Here is a 1,271-nt window from a genome sequence, read left to right as displayed (position 1 = left end):
GTTTAAAACGGATCTGAGAATAGCAACAGGCGCGAGACCGTCTTGTAGCTTCTTCTCGAGTTTCTCGCAGGTTTCAGGGCGTAGCCATTTTCGGAAGTTGGGGTCGTTCCCGAAAAAAATGAGTCGCGCCTCCAGAATTTTGACAACTTCCGTGGTAGATACCACAACTCCCCTCCCCAAGTCGTCTGCCTTCCTGTCTCACTATGTGACACTTCTGTTACATAAACACACACTCTCGTACTGATCTAATTATTTCAAGACGCCTCTTTTGTAGTCCAAGTGCTAAAGTAAGGGCAGAAGTTACCAGGAATGTGACTGTTGATAAAATCAGTTCATCTAGCAGATGGAATACCGACACATGCCTCGGGGGACTACAGAACGGACTGTCAAAAACTTGGACAGTTTGGGGGAATTTGTAGTCTCGAATCACTGGTGTTGGACCTTTATTTCGAATCTGGCACCCAGTTTCCAGACCATTTGCTGGTTTACAGACCAATTCTTGACTAATGGACGCAGGAAGAATGTCTGTGTTTTGGTGAGCTGTGTCCACGGCGCAACATGCCCGCGGGGGTAGGACGGGGTCGCGAGTTCCCAATCTGCGCCCACCCTTCCACCCTGTCCCTAAAACAGCCTCGAATAGCCCCGTTTCACCAAAGTAATTACTTATTCCCACGTAAACCAGTCACCAGAAGTCTGAAATCGGTTCGGGGAGGGGTATGTTGGAGCCAGAGAGCGAGTTGTCGACACAGATTGGCCGAATTCCTGCGCAGAGGCAGCCCTACCGCTGCCATGTTGAAACGAGATCCCTCAGCCATGATACTCACAACAAAAGCCATCGCGCATTCATAGGCCTTCAGGTTTATTTTCTCAGCCCGAGTGCTCCCTGTATCCACAGTTTATAACCAGAACGCCGCAGATGTTGTGTTAGGTTATGAATTGATTACCGTACTAGATCTACCGCTTCAGATGCCAGCAAGCCTTTGGTTTTGCCCAGACTCTTTGCTACTGCGTAGAGGGCAAGTTTGAGCCTTGAAAAAAGAAACTTCTAACAGTTTCCCGATGTTGCCCCTCATGTATACAGACGTTGGGAGGGGATAAAATTACACTAGATCACACCAACCCACCAAAAGGGACTGATGCCAACCCAGCAAATGTTTGCTTTTCCCCCTCCCTGTAAGCTTTACACAGACGGGAAAGTAAATTCTGGGATAAATCTGTTTGAGGCTGTTGATTGAATATCTGGCATTTTTCCATCAAGTTCGATTCCTCGG

The sequence above is a fragment of the Branchiostoma belcheri genome, unplaced genomic scaffold (genome assembly GCF_001625305.1).
Source record: "Branchiostoma belcheri isolate BF01 breed outbred unplaced genomic scaffold, Haploidv18h27 scaffold20, whole genome shotgun sequence".
NCBI classification, from domain to species: Eukaryota; Metazoa; Chordata; class Leptocardii; order Amphioxiformes; family Branchiostomatidae; genus Branchiostoma; species Branchiostoma belcheri.
This window is presented reverse-complemented; position numbering follows the sequence as displayed.